This window comes from Falco cherrug, chromosome 7, assembly GCF_023634085.1.
Source record: "Falco cherrug isolate bFalChe1 chromosome 7, bFalChe1.pri, whole genome shotgun sequence".
Classification (NCBI taxonomy): Eukaryota; Metazoa; Chordata; class Aves; order Falconiformes; family Falconidae; genus Falco; species Falco cherrug.
The window spans coordinates 2,571,052-2,589,375 of record NC_073703.1 but is presented as its reverse complement, the minus strand read 5'-3'; the positions used below and the strand labels follow the sequence as shown (position 1 = coordinate 2,589,375).

Below are 18,324 nucleotides of genomic sequence, written 5' to 3'. Positions count from 1 at the left end.
TCCCCAGATCACAGCATGCGTATCTTGAGAGCTCACAATAAATATTTAAAGGTGGAGGGGAAAAAAACCCCGCTCCTCTCTGCGAGTTCTCTGTCTTTGCTCTGGGATTGAGGCAGAGACAGACAGAAATATGACAAAGGAGACGCAGGTTTCAGCAAATCATGGGCACATCAGAAGCGATGGCTTTCAGATGCCGGCTTTGCTGCAAGATAAATTCCCTCCTGGCCGCATGCCTGACAACCCTGACAGCCCTTGGGGACTGCAGGTCTGCTTTCCCTGCACATACGCAGGGCTGCAGCAAGCCCACCTCCTTACATCCATGCACCCCAGAGAATGCCCAGCCCACGACGGGAGCCAGGCATTACCTAGATCCCTTTCCAAGCCAGTTAAAGCTGGTCCTGACCCATGGGGGTACGCGTGTTCCTCCTTGCCCTGTCTTGCGTGCATGCACGACGTGATGGGCTCTACATCGGGGTGTCAGACAAATGCTCCCAAATCCCTGTCCCCACAGCAGAGCTCTGCCAGAGGGGCAAACCACGGCTCGGCTTTCTGGATGCCTCACATGAGCAATGGCGGGGTGGGGGGGAAGGATGGGAGGTGACAGCCCTACCCAGCTCCCACAGCCCCGTGCTGGGCCACCACTTGGAGGCAGTGGCCGGAGCAGCCACAGAGGACGGGCTGTTCTGTATGGCAAGGCTGTCCTCAGGATGCTTTTATTTCCAGAGAGAGCTCATTAGCTCCGGTTGTGTAGCAGTTCGGGTTTTTTTTTCCCCTGTTATCAAGAGCTGGAAAACTCCACTGAATAGTATCTCCAAGCACGAGTGGAACAAAGACAGGGCACAGGGGGGGAGCAGCAACAAAACCGGAGATAATCAAAGCTGCTGCTGCAGCCTGGTATCACTTACGATCTCCATCTCATTTGGATTTCCCAGCTGGAATGGTCGCCACTTGCCCAGCCCCCAGCAGCCCCCTGTGCACCTGCAGGACCCATCCAGAGCTGGCTCTGCTCAAAGAGGGTTCAGAGCTGCTGTGCTGTGCAGGAGGGTTTGAGATGGCTGGGAACCAGATTCAAGGCTCCCTGGAAGCAGCCCACTGGATTGGATGGGATGCCAGGAGCCAAAGGGGCTTGTGCATGTACTAGGCAAGGATCTGTCCCTGGCACGGCTACAGGAGGGGTTTAATCCAGGCACATCCTACCCAAGGCAGGTGCTCAGGGATGCTCGGGCAGCGCTGCCCTGCCGGGATCGCTCTGCAGCAGCCACCTCTTTATCAAGCCCTGATGTTCCTCACCCACTGCTGCACAGTTCAGCACATGCTGCAGGGGATGCAGCCGAGAAAACACAACGACAGGGGATAAGCCAACTCCCCAGATATGATCACAAGCCCCATTATCTCCTTAACCATCCCAGATCTATTCCTCCTTATCTAAATCCTCCTTCTGTTCTTTCCCATCTCTTAATGTGGTTGCTCTTGGAGCATCGAAGCCTCCCCAGAAGTGAGGGAGGCTGCAGGAGAGCCTGATGCCCCGGGCTGCCACTCACCACAGCTAATGGGATAGACTCCAATTGACTGGCTCCGGCGATTTAAAGTTAATAAAATGTTAAAAGCAGCCCTATAAATCATCCATGCAGGAAGTGACCTGGACAGGAGGCCTAACGAGTTAGCAGAGGGTTTTATTTAAAAGCCATTTGTCTGAGAAGTGCAACACAAAGAGTCAAATAACTCTCAGGGAAACAGCAGTGCTGGAGCTACCAGGAGGATTAGAGTGGGCTGGATATTTATGGCCGCGGACGGCAGCCCTAGCAGCGCTAACTGCCCCCGATTCCCTAGCCGGACAGCTGGAGCATCCCAGCTGATCCCAGCTCCAGAGGTATGAGAAGGGAACTCCCAAAGGGAATCAGGACAAGTCAGATCCCAGCTACAACTTGTGTTTTTAGCTCACTGGGGCTACTGTGACCCTCTCACAGACCTCCCAAAACAGGAGTCTTGAGCCCATGCCCACAGGGTGACAGGCTGGCGACATCCACATCTTCCTCCAAGCCCCAGCTGCCCAGCACAGGGTAATACACATGTGGACAAGTTGTGATTATCCTGTGTTACCAGACACAGCCACCACCTCTGTTTGCAAGGAGGAGCTCGAAAACGAAAGGCCCTAAAGTCTAAAAACCCAAAACAATCCCAGAAATTGAGGTTTTGGGTTCTAAACCTAAATTTTCACTCCGCAGCCATGAAGACTGATTTTGCACCCCTCAGGAGGGCGGTCAGCCCCACAGCAGCCTCAGCCCCAGCTCACAAACCCAGTTCTACTTCCTTAACCTTAAAAAAAAAACCCCTACTGTGACGTGCAAAGAGCAGACGAGTGTGTTTCACTGGGCCAGGGGCTCAGTCCCCCTCCAGACACACAGCCACCCCCAGCCACCCTGCATCCTCCTGCCACAGGAAGCCTCCGAAATACCCCAAAGGCCTTTTACAGTGGGAGCAAAGGCAGCGCACGCTTGGGAAGCCTCCAGAGCATTGTTAAAAGGCAAATTATAGACAATTATCCTCCAAAGTACATCAGGGAAGCAGAGGCAGCCACCAGGCGCTGGTCCCACCCAAGCCTGGCTCCTTGCAGCAGCCCAGGCTACCTTCTAAAACTACGAGCAAATTCACAGGTGGGATACAGTCTGCCAACAACCGGCTACATCAGGAGCGATGCCACCTTCAAAATCACCTTTTAATTGCAAGACAAGGGCAGTTCTCACCCCTGACCCAGCACCTGGCCCTCCCAGCAAGCGGAGGGGGAGAGGAGCAGCCTGCCAGCAGCTGTGCATGCTGCCCAGGGGACAGAGCCCACCTGGGCAAGGCAGGAGGTGCAACGACCCGAGACATAACCTAGCTTTCAGCTGCATTAGCAGCCTCCTTGCTGTTCACAGACAAAGGATGCGGTCCTTACCTTGGGAGGGACGCGAGAGGCTGGGTGCGGGTGCAGCTGGTTCTCCCCACCTGTGACAGGCACCTTCCTGGGGGAGCAGGGAAGCCTAGCAGCGCCGGGGGGCTGTGGCCGGGGGGCTGCTCCAGTGGCTCTGCGGGTGCTGAGGGCGGCTCATGGCTCCCGGGTGCAGGGGGCTGTAGGTGAGAAGGCACAGGAGATGTCAGGCAGGGAACGCATGGCCTCGAGCGCCCACCGAGCAAACCCACCCCACAGCAAGCTTGACTTGAAAATTAGGAAGGTGAAGAACTTTAAATATTGACTTTTTTCTATATTGCTTTTATTTCCCCCCTCCCCATCATCAAGGAAACAAGAGAAGCCACATGGGACCTGCTTAGCTCCGGACCCTTAAGCAGATGTGAACACCTGAAAAGGTCCAGCACCCCCTGAGGGGCTCCTGGCAGGCACAGGGTGGTATTTGGGAGCAGTTCCTACGGGGTGTTACTGTGCTTCCAGCATCCCTGGTCCACAGGAAGCACAAGCTTGCCTGGGCAAGCAGCCCACCTGCCCGCACTGATGCATGCAGCCAAGAACATGCAAGGGAAGGACCCCCCAGCAAAATGGGCCGAGTTGGGGGTCTCATGAGGCCAGGGGAGCTCTCCCTCCTGCTACCTCAGAAATACTAAGAGAAAGCAGGTCCATGACTTGCTGATCTGCAGGTATTCCTGCCAACTTCAATGCTGAAAGAGAAGTGAGACCCTTTTCTGATGGAGGAGGTGGCACCCTTCACCCCTCCTCTAACCAGCCTCACCTCCCTGTGCAGTGCTATCCTCTCCAGCACGGGTTTGATTTAATGCATTTATTTAGCAGTGAGGTCCCCAAGGCAGAGCTCACATCCTCTTTTGCGTCTCAAACAGTTTTGAGCAGTCCGTGTGTAACAAATTAATAATAAAGTGATGGCGCCTTGAAAAATAGACTCTCCCATCCTCAGAAAAGGGGCCGCGTCTCCCAATTACTCCAAAGGGCACCACTTTAGACCTTGCTGAGCAAATGGTATTTAGCCACAGCCACCTTTTAATGGGAATGATGTGATCCTGCAAGGGCTGCGGTCAAGTGTATCGCATCTTAAGATACCCTCATGCTGCACAGGGAGAGGGCAGGGAGGAGGAGGAGGGATGGAAGCAGGTGCTGTTAGCGGAGGTGGTTTTTAGCAGCCATCCCCAACCTGAGGTCTGGCAACCTACCCCAAGCTGCCAGTTACACTCAGCATCTCTCGGTCATGAAAAGTATCCATGAGGTTAGCAGCAGAGGCTGGCAAATATTTGCCAAGGATTCCTCCAAATCTCCAAGCCCACCATGCACTTGCTGCAAATTTGTTTGCTGATCGTGGTCCTTATGCTAATTTGCAAAATGGAGAGCAAAAAGTAAGACAGCTGTACTGCTGAAGAGGGAAGGGGAGTGAGGAGGATACTACTTCACCTGGAAGACAACTTCACCGACCCTAACAAGGGCTCAGTAATTAACACCTGCAGCACTGGAGCACAGGGGGGTCTAGTGCCCAGCTCCTGATGCTGCCTGTGGCTGAGGGAAGCGATCTCTCAGTGAAGGCAGCAACAGGGAATGGAAGGATGCTGCTGGGGGTGGCGATAGCTGCGAGTCAGGAGCACCTCTGAGGTATAGGGGCAGCAATTTCCCCAGCCCAAGCTCCCGGCACGGGTATGTTGCAAAGGGGTGGTGGGAAAGCACCCCCTCCCCTTCCCTGCTCCCCCTGCCTCTGTCCCCAAAGAGGTTTCCACCAGTCTCTCCCCTGGCTTCTCCTCTGATCTTGGCACCTTGCCAAGCTCCAGCCCAGGCCAAGCAAGCTGCTAATTAGCTGCACTAATTAATCACAGTTTCCTTTGTTTATTCTTTTGTTCTCACACAAACAGGAACGCTACCCGCATGGTGAGCTGCCATGCGGCTGCAGAGCAAAGGTGGTGGAGCTGGGACCGGGGGCACTGACCACCCCTGGCTGCTGCCACCACCGCGGGGGCACGGAGCCGCTGGAGCACACGTGCCACCATCCCAAGTCCCACCTATGGCCACCAGCACCACAGCCTGCCTCTCTCCAGCCATGGGGCTGGCTGTCCCTCCATCAGATCCCCCCAGGGAGCCACCCCACATCTGCTCCCAGGAGCAGGCACCACAGCCACAGCCGGCACACGGCCCCGGTGCACCGCCAGCCACCCGCCTCCCCATACACCGGAATCCTGCCTTTGTGCCGCTGGATCCACTGCCCCAGCATTAGGCACCTGCCCATCCCGAGCTAACCTCCAGAAAGCTCCCTGGGGAGGGGGGAAGTAGGGGGGGGCCTTCCCTGGGGTATCCCCGGTATGCCAGAGGCATGGGAGGGCAGGAGGACACCCCGGCTGTGACTCCTTGCCAGCGCTAGCAGGCTGTGCTGGGAATGAACACAACAGACCATTTACCTCTCCTCTCCACTCCCTCTGTCAGGGCTTTTTTTAACCAGGTATTTGGGGGGGAAGAAAAAAAAAAAAGATGACACCAATGGAGAAAAAAGAACTGTTAGTCCAAGGGAGCTTGTGTTGTTAAATACAGAGAAATCCAAGTCTGGAGTCCAACAGAGGCCAAGGTTTCTGGGCTTTGACACAGCTCACAAGCTGGAGCACAATGAGAAAATACGTGCACAGAAATAGCCAGGCAGGATAAAGGATTTACTGCCTCTTTCACAGAAAACAAAAGAATAAGCTTAAACACTCCATTTAGGAGCGCGGGGGAAAAAAAACCCCCACACAACAAACCCAATCTGCACGTAGAATATTTGAGCAGCAGGATTACTGGGAGGTGAAGAGAAACCAAATCCTGCCTGTCCGGGGTGCAGGAGGTGACCAGGACGCTGCGGTGGGGCAGCAGCATCCCCAGGGAGCTTCTCACCGGGCCTGCACTAATCCCCAGCAGCATCTTGCAGCGAGCGCACACACAACAGGCCAGGTCCCACCTCAGAGCCACCCTGTCCCTCCCCACCTGCCCTGCCCTGGGGCAGGTCGGCACAAGCACAACCCAGCTGTGGGTCAGAGCATCCCGGCACAGCCCACTGTCATACTAACATCTGTGCCCTCTCCTGTCTGGATCACTTCTCGTGGGCTGATCCTGGCAGCGAGATCACCCTTTCTGCTGAAGTCCCTCTCCGGGGTCCATCGCGCCGGTGCCACACACCCCAGCTAACGGGGCTGGGGTTGCCTGGCTTTCAGACAGGCTCTTCCATGATGGGAAGGCTCCAGGCTGGTGGCTGCTCTCCATTTTGTGAGGAAATCATCCCAGACTGCCTCCGTGGGGCCACGGCTGGGGAGGCCTGATGGAAGGAGAGCTGGGGCTGGCAGGGGTTTGGGGGAAATTTTCCCTCCCACCACCTCTCCATGTTTGTCCTTGTTGAAGAGGGAAGTTTGGAGTTCCCTGAAAGTTTCCTCCAACTTCTATGAAAGAGAAACTCTTCAGAGAACAGACGGGAACCCAGTTTCCCTGATAAAAGTGCTGCAGTGGGATTTTTTGTGGATTTCTTTTCTTTCTTTCTTTCTTTCGAGTAGCACCAGCCAGAACAGAGCATTGCAACCAGTCAGGCAGAAGGTCTTACCCTTTCCATGGCAGGACACCAAGTCTCCCAGCTGGAGACCAGGACAGAACCCATCCCTGGTCCTGCTGAGAAGCAAGTTAAAAGCCAAAGCCATCATTACTGGGATGAAACACCACAAGATTCACAAACCCGCTTACTCCTCCAGCCTGGAAGCGCTCGTGCCAGAGCAGCTCAGACTGTATTTCTGAAACCCCCAGGCGGCTGGGAGATGCTGGTGGGTCATTTAGTCCATTCCCCCTTTGGAAATGGGGTTTCACTGTGCCTAAAGCACACCCAACGGCTACGGTCAAGCCTAGCCTCCAACATCTCCAGCAAATCCAGTCCTACAACCCTCCTTGGCAGCTTACACACTGCTTAATTGCCCTGATATGCACTGAGGGGTTTTTGGTAAAAAGCAGCTGATTTCTCAGCAGCAACAAATAGTTGGGAAAGCTTTCTCTCTGGCAAACTCTATTGTTCATCCCTTTCATACAAAATGTTCCTAATGAAGAGGGAAAGAAAGATCTTGGCTTCTTTCAAAACAATCTGAAATATTATATTAAAAACATGCACCGACGGTTGACATATTTAGTGCATTGCTTTATAAAGCAAATTGCCCGAGCTCATTCAGCGCTTGACACCATTACAGCAGCACATAACTACATGGCTGGGAGGATACACTGTAAGAAGTCCCACTCTGGGGGGGCTACGGAGCACCCTGGAGCAGCCAGAGCACCCTGACTCCGGCTTCAGTGGTAGCTGAAAGCCACCAGGATCACCCAGACCCCAAAGAGAGGGGTGTTCAAGCACCACCCAACATGCTAACATGAGGATTACAGCAGGTTTCAGACCTGTGAATCCCCCTTGCTCCTCATCTAGACATCTGCAAAGGTCCGAGGCTGGGAGGATGCAGTACATGCCGTGCCAGGCTCTCCCCGCAATGGGCACCCACGCTGTGGGAGCAAACCTCAGTGTTTCCCTCGCCACACCAAGCCTAATCCCTTGGAAATGGGAAGAACCTCTCAGTTCAGTAGGTTTTGACCTGGGGATGTCTGGGTTTCTGCCCATTTCTAAGGGGAACGGAGACAACCTGCCCTCAGTGGGAGCACATGAGAAAACAGGCACTAGAAGCACCAAAACCTGACAATTTCTGTCCAAACTTCAAGAGAAAATGCACTCAGCGATGCAACCTCCCAAGCTCAGAGCCGCCAGACCTAAGCCCTTGCTGCTGCCAGCCAGGTTCAGCCCCCACATCAGGCAGCTGCCCCTGGAGGCTGGCAGGGTTTCCCTCCCTGCCTGGCACACGCAGGGTCCCTACAGAGCATCCATCCTCTCCCCAGGCATCTTGGAAGTGCTCCAGGATCTGCTGCAACAGGATTTTCCCAGATTTTAAAGTGATGCTCAGAAAACAGACATAGAAACAGCTCTGATCACAAGGCTGGTTTGTGTCCGAGAGCAGCCCAGGGGCCAGGCTAAGACCAGCAACAGTGCCTTAACAGCCCCTCGCTGGAGGCTGCTGTGAGGTATGGCTCCCCACGGACTCTGGTCCATGCCAGCTCCATGTCTAGTTTACAGGAGCAGGGGCAGGAGAAATGAGCAGGTTTTCTGGCACATTGGATCTCCTCCAGGGACCAAAAGTTTTGATGCTGACAAAGCCACTGCACCCTGTGCTGCTGTAAGGGTGCTCAGCCAAGACATTAGGGTGCTCCCAGAGATGATGCTGGCCTCAGCAGGGACATCCCAAGGGTGACCAGCATCCTTCCTCCAGCACAGGAAGCACAGAAGGAACCTCCAAAGGCTGTCATGAAAACGTCGGCACTGAGAACTTGGATTTTCATTATTGTGTTCCCTTCTGAACAACCTGCTATACCATTAATTACCCAGTCATGGGAAGCCAACATTTCAGGTGGGCACCATTTGTGATGGAGGGGCAGACACTCCTCCAGGTGGCCCAGTCTGCACCTGCCAGAGCCCCTGGCTCTCAGACACACAGCTGATTTCATTCTTCTTAGGATCAAACTGAGCTTCAGGCAGGAAATATCCTGCACCCACCACCTACCAACCCCCAATGCTTGTGAGGGTGGTGGTCCTGAGGGAATCACATCTTCCCCTCCAAGCAGGAGAGGGGGGTCTCAGCACAGGGCAGGGTGTGCAGAGCACATTTAGGCACATTTGCCTGTGACCTAACCCCATCTGCAGGGGGGGTCACTAACACTGGGTCCTGATTCCCCAGGACAGGTTGGTGCAGAGCCAAAAAGCACAGCACAGACAACTGCTGCCCCATGCCAGGACGCAGCTAAAGCCCCCCAAACAGGGCACAGACCTTCAGAAGCCCTGGTGTGCCCTGAGCTCTCTGACCTTCTTTGACTCAGGACTGCAAGCCCTCCAAGAAGGTCCAGCAGCGCCTCATCACTCCCACCCTCTCCAGACCCCCTTGGGGGCACCAGCACCAGCAAGTGGCTACGCTCCCTGAAGCGAGATCCACTGTGCAAGAGGCATCACAACAGATCAGAGGGACCCAGGGCTCCTCCTCATTTACATTCCCCTCCAGCTGCAGCCTTCAACATGGCTGAGGAAGGCAAGGCAAGACAAGGCCTACAGAGAATGCCTAAAGATTATTTCTCTCAGATTCCAATTTATTTTCCATCATTAATGCTTTTGAAAGCCCAACACATCCTGCAAACAGAAAGAGCATGTTAAACATGCAGGCAGCGGAGCTGCAAAACCAAGATGGGCACGTGCCTGGCACAGGTACCCGGCCAGCTGGGGGGACACGCGGCACCAGCAGGCACCCTGCTAGCAGCACGGCCGAGGGAAGGGCTCTGGGGCCAGCCAGCACCACCCTTGCCCAAGAGAAGCTGCAAGAGAAGCTAGTTATCCCCCACAGAGAGGTCCCTCACACATCTACTCAAGCCTCTACCCACAGCCCTGGAAACGTGAAAGCGTCATCCTGGAAAGCAGAGGTACCGCCAGCCTAGGTGCTGAGCATCACACAGAGACGGAAAGAACGCAGGACTGGGGGAGAACGACTTGCATGAAGGATGAGAGGAGCTGGAGTCTTCCGTAATGTAGAGAAAATTGCTTTCACCAACTATCTGCACTTTTAAAGCAATTACATTTGGGGGGAAGCCGAGAGCACGTCTGAGTGCTGTGCACATGGCGGGTGTGTTTTAAAATGCGAGAACTCAATAAGGAAAAAAATAGAAAAAGAAAATGCTTTTTAAAAAAAATATTTCACGCAGTAGGTACTGAGCAGATAAAATATTTATAACTTAGGGAGGGGACAGCTCTTGGAGGCAGCCAGACATCCCAGCAACGGGATAAGCCAGAGCTCAGAAGAGGAGCCCGGGCAACACGCCCCCACTAAGGGTCCCCTTCCCTCGAAGCAGGGACACCCCCCCCGGGAAGCCCTGACAGCACAGCAGCTGCACGCTGCCTGGCCCGGCAGAAATAAGGCTTGCCTTAATTAAAACACTGTTCACCCTTCACTTCAGCTGCTCGCCCAGGAGTGATCGTAACAAGCAAGAGTCGCTGCGAGGCCGGCATCAGGGTCGGCTCTCAGTGGGCTTGAACACCCTCGAGAACCTGCTGCCCTCAGATGAAAGACGGAGCCACCTTAATGCTTCCATTTACGGACCAGCAGGCTGAACCAAAACTCAGTAAGCAGCCCAGCGCCGACCAGTTAAAGCCTTCCCCGGACCAGATCTAGACTGGGAGGCAGCGGCTTTATTTGGCCATAGATTAGAAGCTCCTTCAGGCTATCAGAAATACTTCTGATCTCCTTGCCCAACAAGCTGTCACCCTTCAGCACCATTTTTCCCCTCTAATCTGCTAGAATTAGGAAGGATCCCAGGCCATAAACACATCTCTAATTACCAAAGCGGCAGGGGCGAAGCTGCCCCGCTCCCTGCAGCCGCTGCACTGACTGCTGCCAGCACTGCTTAGACATCTAATTTATCAGGCGGATGCCCCTTTCACTTTCTGGCCATGTATCTTCCCCTCGTCTTTATCTGCTCTGGGGACAGGTGTGGGAAGTGGAGAAGTGGCATCTGTGGCTGCTGGTGACAGAGCCCCTTTTCAAAAGATGCTGTTCCGCTGTTATTACCAACTCTCGCCAAGTGGAATTGAGACATGAAGTAGATTTGTGCCCAAGATAATGGCGTTTATTAGACAAGCTATTGAGAAGAAAACAAAAGCTAATAGTGGAGAGCCACTAAGAGCAATGCTTAGAGAGAATACATCAAGAATACAAAGAGGAGCAGTGTTAATAGGTGGTGCTTCCCATCAATGATTAGAAACCTTGAGCAGTCCCTTAACAACACCGGGAGAGTGAAGGTTAGTGTCAACCAGCAAGAGGTAACAAACAGTACAAAGGTGTCCGCACCCTCAGACAAGGTGTTCAACCCCTTCTTTCACCGTCAGACATGGCTGAGCATCTCTGCCCCAGGGTGGCAGCCCCCAGCTTGCCCACGACCCTTCTCCTCACCTACACGAGCATCACACAACCAACCCCTAGCCTGTATGCTTTTGCTACACACAGAGATACCACTCCACAGAGCAAGGATTCCGGGATAGCTGCTCTGCCCCCCACCACTGTACCCCACAGCAGCATATGAAGGGAAGGAGAATTAAGTCTCTGCACCCTCCTGGAGCAACCAGGGCACTTCTGACAAAGCCAGAATTGCCTTTCCACAGGGAATGCCTTGAAGATCATGGATCCATCTAGATTTTTCCTATCGGAGACCATCTCCTCACCAATCTTTCCTTGCCTGCTGGTTAACCACCAGCCAGCCCAAGCCCCCGGTGAGATTAGCTGGAGCCTGGCACAATGCTCACACCGAGCCACAGCAGAGATCTTTGGGAAAACAGTATCACATGGGAAAGCAGATATCACAGCTGCTAAACAACTACTGGTCTGGGTCCTTGGTGATTTCTGCTTTCAGATTTCCAATCCAGGCAAACAACATAGGAAGTCCCCAGATCCCCTAGCTTCACGGCCAGCCCATGGGGATAGCTGCTTTCACAGCCAGACCTCTTCATCCCAACCTTCCTCTCCTGCTCTGGGAGGATGCTCAAGGGCTGGGCTGGGGCAAGAGCCGGCGGCACCGGGCAGCGTGGAGGAGGGTGAGCTCAGGCAGGAGCACAAGGGCGTCCCTGCAGCCCAGCACCTCCCAAGAAATTTATTGATTGTGACACACTGTCAAAGTGAGACGCGCCTCATTAGCCAGAACCGAAGCAAATAGGAGGGCTCTTTAGCCAATTTAAAAAAAAAAAATAATAATAATCAGGCATGCTCCATGGAGCTCACCACCTCCCCGCCTTCAGCCCCAACGGCAAGTCAGAAACTAAGGCAAGATGTAACACAGATCAGAGTCACAGCTTCTCCCCTTCCCCAGGATGGTGAATTCCCCATTTCCAGCAAGCAGCAGCAGCCAGGAGCAGTCAGCAACCATCACACAGCCAGGCTGGATCCGGCACAGCCATCTGTAACAACACAGAGCTCCAGGAGCCACACCTGACACTTGGAGAGTTTGAAAATGAGAGGTTTTGTTTCACAGCTCCTGGAGCATTTTATTTCCCAACTCTTGAAACAGAGCTCATTGACTCTCCTGAGTGGCACTCTCTGCTTAAAAAAAATCTATTTTTAAAAGCTTTTCTTTTTTAAATGACGTGGTTTTCCTTTGTGGGTTAAGCTGAGCTGGCACATGCCTTTTTTGTTGTTTTTTCTTTGTGGTTTTCCTCCAAGATTTATCAGCCTTTGGTGCAAAGGGCACTACAACTCTTCTCCAGCTTGCTGGCAATGCTGACCCTCCAGGGTTTTACACCACCTTCCTCCACCCCAGCCTCTTTGCACCATGAGGGAGCCCCTGGCCCTCGGCAGCGTGAGGAGAGCCCCCCCCCCAAGACTCCCACCATGCAGCAAGCTGCTCAACAAGGGGGGCTGCACGGCAAAGCCTCCCAGCGCCTGCAGGACAGGAAGGCGAACGGAGGCAGGACAGGCAGAGGGACCATTGTGATGCCACCAGAGCATCAGCTGCCCCACCACAAGCCAGTCTGAAGTTTCACAAGCGCACGGACGTGCCTGTTGGCAGAGAACACCCCAGCTCGCTGCTGTCCAACCGGGCACCAGAGGAAGGCGGGAGCTGAAGACGGAGCCGTGGACATTGGGTGGATCGGTCGGGTCCAGCACCACAAGATGAGCCTGTTGTCCCTGCACCAGGGGCCAAGGTGCCCCCAGGCAGAAAGCAAAATTCACCTTACAAGGGACACATCCAACAGCTGGCAGAGGCACCCTGAGAAAAGCCCTCTCTCCTCCACTCGGCAAGAGAAGGGAGAGGCTGCTGGCCTGAAAGGTGCCATCACCCATGAGCTCCCCCCGCCCAGGGCTGGCAGGGGACACCCCACCTGCCACAGCAGGGGCCACCTCCAGCCCTCAGCCGGGTGTTCAGGCTGCCCAAGCCCTTTGGTCACCAGCCTAGGAAGGAGCACTAGGCACACGGATGCTTGTCCTGCGCTCCCCTCCCCGCCCCTGGCCCAGCACCAGGCAAGCTGAGCCCAGCCCAGCTGCATTTTCCTAAATTAAACAATAAACAAGGAGCTGTTGCAGATTTCCCTTACACTGCAGTTCCTTATTAATCCCCACAGTAAACACAAAGGGGAAAAAAAAATAATTAACCTAAGAGGGTTGCTTTCTGTTTAAAGATACAAATGGATGCTAAAAGCAGACAAAGGAGCCCAAGCAGATGCAGGGCAGAAGCAGCGGGGAGCTGCCCACCGGCCCCCGGCGCAGGGAGGGCAGCGGGGCTTGCACTGGCCAAGCCTGGGAGCCTCTGGCCCACAGGAACCATCACCAGCACGGGAAGGCAACCCGCAGGGCTGCACAACCCTAACCCCCGGCAGGGTCTGTCACCCTGGCAAGGGCTTTCTGAGGAGCGGGGCCACCCCCCATACACCCCAGCCTGAACCGACCCTCTCCTCCCAGCAGGTCCCCAAGGCTGGGGGGGTCAGTGGCTCCCACCACAGGCGTGAGGTGCAGCACGCCGGGCGCTGGGGGAATGGCTGGGCAGCAAAACCACAATTATTCGCCTGGAAAAGGGCCAGGACACTGAACTAACCCCCTGCACGCGGCGACTAAACCTATGCGAGGAGGCTGCTTTAGTGAGAAATGGCCATTTGAAGCTTAACAGCTCTCACTGGCAGATTCCCCCCCCCTCTCTCTTCCCTCTGTAGCTGCTTCCCGTACAGTGCACCCAGCTAATTAATTACAGAGCACAATCCAATCAGTCAGGCCATCCTATTGCAGTTAAAGGCATTTAAGAGATAATGCCATGAAACTCCAGATGGACTGGCCTGACCCCTGCCTCCGACACCGCTGGGGTGCTCAGGAGCTGCCGCCGCTCCAGCCGACATCCCAGATCCAAGCATACCAAAAAAAGCCCTTCAGACGCTTGCAGTGCTCCTGTGCACGGGTTGCCAAGCCCCTGCTGACTTTAATGAGACCTGTGCCGTCCTCTTCCACTTGCAGCTTGCCCTGGGGCACCCGGGCTCACCGCTGCCTGCAGAGCACATGCTAGCCTGGCTCAACACAAGCACGGGTAAGGGAGATGCCCCCCGCCCGGCTTCTCCTGCTCCGAGTTTGCCCTCAGCGTGGCAGAAGGACAGATTTGAAGGCCAGATGCCAGCCCATCTTCTCCCCCCTGCTGCCGACACATGCCCCACGTATGGTCAGCTGCGGCAGAGGCTGCCTCAAGGTGCTGTGCGCCACTGTTGGGGGTATGCCAGGGCACCCTGATCCTTCCCCGTCTTGTCATAGGGCTCTGCTCCAGCCCCCTGCCACTCCCCCAAATACCAAGAGATGATGGCCACTGCTCAGCAGCAGAGACTGGCCCCGCTGGAGATGGGCTTTGACGGCAAACAGAGGTAGGGGAGTGGCTAAAGTGATGGCATGCTGAACAACCAGCTCCTTTTTGGTTACTGTTGTCAGCACTGACGTGCTGGTCTCCATATGGGATGTCCTCAGCTTTGCAGAGATGGTTTCAATCTCCTCCCTGGGCTAAAAGTGTGGGAGTTCAACAAAAACCTGAAGTGCCGAGGAGTAAGAAGTTACCAGACCCCTTGGACAAAGGTGGGGGCTTGCATTTGGTCTTGAACCAGGCGCTGTCCCTCCCACCGCCCCCAGCAAGGGGTTCATTCAGTGGGTGCCCTTGGTACATCAAGCACCCTTCTTTTCTTAATCACAGCTATCCGAGGTCCAATCCTGACCATGTATCGCTGGAAGCCTGGCTGGTTCCCAAGCCACTCGCTGCAGTGGTATTCAAGGAAAAACCTGTGGCACCAGATCCTGAGCATCCCCACAAAGACTCGGTGTGGCTACGTTGCTTTCTGCCAGCCACGCTCCCAGCCGCCTCATGTTTGATGATGAAAGTGGCTGATTCTGCGATTTACTGACCCTACCCTTGGTTAATTTTGCCTGCCTGGGGTGAAGATAAGCTCTTGGATTTGCAAACATTTTGAGGATTGTTGTTTTAATTATTTCCACACACACACACACCCCATTGTGTGTGCATGCGTCAAAAGCTCTTATGCCTTGGTCCAAAGCCCAAAGTTAAGGCGGGTGATATACATCGAGTCTAAATATGCTCCTGTCACAGGTGGCATCAAAAGCTAGTTGCAGTGGAAATGAGCAAGGGTTCTGCTCTCACTTGGTCCAGCCCATCTCACAGCAGTTTAACCTCCAAGGAGAAGCGAGGAAGAGCCTCTCCTCCTCAATCACGCCTCCAAAACGCCTTTGTCAGACTCAAGCACAGCTAACTACGGCAAGGGACAGAAAGGCTCTTCTCAGAGCTCTCCTCACTCAAGCCAAATACCCAGCTATCCTGCATCAGGACCAGCACCACGCAGGCCACAGTGCTTCAGCACTAAAGAGCATCAACAAGGTTTGCACCCAAACGACAACCTCCGGGTTTCCCTATTGCAGATTTGCAAAAGAGGGACACGACTCTGGCGGGGCTGGAGCACAGCTGCAAGCAAACGGCGGCATTTACCAGCCACAAATGGAAAGGGGACAGTGCTGAGATGACGTCTAATAACTGGGTCTTCCTGAAAACACCGTATCTGCGCATCTACAAAACTCACCATCTTACAAGGACATTTACTGAACATCCCTTACAGTGTCAGCAACAGACACCAGCGATTAGCAAGAGGAGCTAGAACCAACTGTGTGGATGGGGCAGGACCAACCCAGACCTCCAAACCCCAGCTGCTGTTACATGTCGGTGGGAGCTGCGTGAGGGCTGGCTTGTTCTAATCAGCACTTAAAGAAGCACAGCTGACTCCTTACCACGGACCCTAAAACAAGGAACGTAACTACAATAACAACACACCACCAGAGCTTCAGCCAGAAAATCAGCACACCAGCTCCTCGTACCCACATCCCCCCTGAGAAGGCTAAGGAACAAGGACAGAGGACAGCTCAGCACATCTAGATAAAAAATAAAACAAAAGGTGATGTCCTCCTTCCTCCCACTGGTGTGCCCCAGATGGACTCGTTACACGGTCTGGCTGCAGAGAGGCCTCGTTTCACGGTAGATACGGCCACGGTGGGACGCCACGGCAGGAGGACCGTCTGGAGGAACTTCTGCTCTCTGGTCTGAACCCGGCTCCTGGGGCCAGTGATCTCAGCCGGGCGGGATGAGGAGACAGATGCTCCACGCATCCCAGCACTGCAGCCCTGGCAGGGTGGGGACATCCCCCGTGAGCACTGAGCTCCCCTGCTGCAGCCATTTGGAGAGGGAAGAGGCTTTTCCCCATGGAGTCAGGGAACCGAAACTCTCCAAACGCTTATCTCAAGAGCTCCTGTAGAGCGTTACAGGGATACGGCAGGAGGAGGGAGGAGAAGCTGTTCAATAAACCCTGAGGCCATCCCACTTTATGTGCCTAGCCACAGCTCTGGAGTACCTTGGTTCTAGAGGTAATTCCCTCCTCCTTGGCTCCCTGGGGATCCCATAAAACAGGGCACGTCTCCTGACAGCCCCGCAAGGACTCCCTTGAGACTGAAAAGATGAGCTGAAACAAAGCAATGCTGGAAAAGCATCAGCCCCTCAGAGGATGGCATCGACTTGAGGTTGTGCTACCAGCCCAGAGCATCCGCTCTGCACCGAGCCCCCAAAGCAATGCACCAGCGAAAGTTCTCAGCCTTCAGCATCCATCTTCCCTTTGCCACAGCTGTAGCACCAGCATTGCTGCTGGAGCCTGCACCGTCCCATTTTCTGCACCTTGCTATGAACCCTTCTAGAAGCCACCAATTAAACCACTGAACTGTTCTCAGCTCAGCCTCCCATGCATGAAAACGTCCTGTTATTTCACACCTGCCAAGAGTTGTGTCCCAGAAGATTTATCTTGAACTGACACTTGAGGATAATTAAACCCCTCTCTCTCTCTCCTGTTAGCAGCGCAGCAGATAAAAGGAGAGCCCTGGGGCCCTCTGATCGCTGTTGTGGCGGGTTGCTTCTGTACAAGCCAAGGAACATGAGATGAGCCTCAGTTTCTCAAGAGACATGGACGGGGGGAGGGGGCAGGAGGACAGCTTTGCAGTTTGCCCTAATTTGGCAGAGGAGCTGAACAAGACGTAAGACGCATGCAGGCAGCTTCCCTAGCAGGGCAGATCATCTGGAGAATGAAGAGCTGGAAAACAAATGTCTGGGATCGAATCGAACCCACCCTTGTTGCTAAACCTGGGGTATCATCTGTCACTGAGCCATCGGTCCCCAGAGGTCCGGCCATCACGGTCCAGGCACCCTTCCCACCTGCTCCAGCTCCAGCCTGAGCTGCCCAAGGCAGGGCTGGCTCCCACCGCACCCACCGCTACCGGAGGCGCTGGGTGCCCCATTGAGTCAGCCCAAAGTTGGCCGCGTTTGGGGAGTGGGTGGCAAGGTGGGCGAGCAGCCGGCCTGGCAACAGCCCCCTGCTCAGCCCTGCCCGCCCCCCGCCTGCTGCCTGAGGTTGCTGCGCGTACCCAACCTCAAAGCCCAGCTTCGATCCTGGCGGTTTTGAGGTTGGCGCTGAGCATCTGCCATCACCCCGGGCTGGGCCTCCGGCAGCTCGGGCGGGGGGCGGGCGGGAAACCGCGAGCACGGGGACCCCCACCTACCTGCCCCAAGGAGCCCTGCACGCCGCCGAGGGGTCCCTTCCCTCTTCCTAGCCCCGCTGCGAGGGCGGCAGGCGGCAGGTCCCACTTGCTGAGCGATGCTCAGAGAAGCCGCAGGTCCCCAAGGAGCCCCCCCAGCCCCATCCCCCTGCGGCTGCCCCCTCCCCCCGCCACCGTTACCTGCGGGGGCTCGGGCGGCGGCCGGGCGAGACGCGCCGCGCTGCAGCTGGGCTCGGCTCCGCGGGGCTCGGCGCATCCTCCGCCGCTCGGGGCTCGGCCGGGCTCCCGCGCCCCGCTCCCCGCCGCTCGGCTCCGCGCTCCGCCGCACGCGCTCCCCCGCACCCCGCGGCAGCGGCGGGGACGCGCGCATACCCCGGGGCTGGCGGCTCGAGGCTCCGCTCGCCGCCGCGGCGCCCGGCACCTCCCGCCGCCACCGCCGTACCGGAGCGCCCCGCCCGCCCCCGCCTCCCCGCGCCCCTCCGCGCCCGGCCCCGGCGACAAATCGCGGCCGGGATTGCTTTAAAGAGAGAGCGTCCGCAGAGCCGGGGGAGGGGGGGCACGCGGCTTGACCCTCCCCCGGGCTGCACGGCACCCCCCGGCCCCCTTGGGCTCCCTGGGGCGCTGGGCATGCTGTGCGGCCGAGCCCCGACAGCTCAG

General features: G+C 55.6%; 1 protein-coding gene across 1 annotated transcript in view; it reads right to left on the bottom strand.

Moving 5' to 3' along the window:
* LINGO1 (leucine rich repeat and Ig domain containing 1) overlaps positions 1–18,116 on the bottom strand; it is a 169,590-nt gene extending 151,474 nt beyond the window's left edge. The window contains exons 1-2 of the mRNA XM_055717162.1: positions 17,848–18,116; positions 2,936–3,108 (exon numbers count right to left, since the gene is read on the bottom strand). The gene's annotated coding sequence lies outside the window, so the exon portion shown is untranslated. The remainder of the gene's footprint in view (positions 1–2,935; positions 3,109–17,847) is intronic.
* Between the last annotated feature and the right edge of the window lie 208 nt (positions 18,117–18,324).